Here is a 248-nt window from a genome sequence, read left to right on the forward strand (position 1 = left end):
GTAGATTTCGCATTCACGCTGAAAGAGCTCGCGGTCTCTACAACCTTCCTAGGCCAACACTTGCCAGTCTTGGTACTTCTTGGACTCCAGACGCACATAGCCGTCACCTCGTGGCAAATCCCCATCTGGGAATCCACATCGCGATCGAGTCGTGTGCTGGTAGGTACACAGTTCGATCAGACACGTTGGTCAATCGGATGCTCTGAGGCCGTCCACGTCGAAACCTCGTCACTGACGGGATTAGCTTG

Source organism: Phytophthora infestans, genomic scaffold (genome assembly GCF_000142945.1).
Source record: "Phytophthora infestans T30-4 supercont1.15 genomic scaffold, whole genome shotgun sequence".
Taxonomy (NCBI): domain Eukaryota; phylum Oomycota; class Peronosporomycetes; order Peronosporales; family Peronosporaceae; genus Phytophthora; species Phytophthora infestans.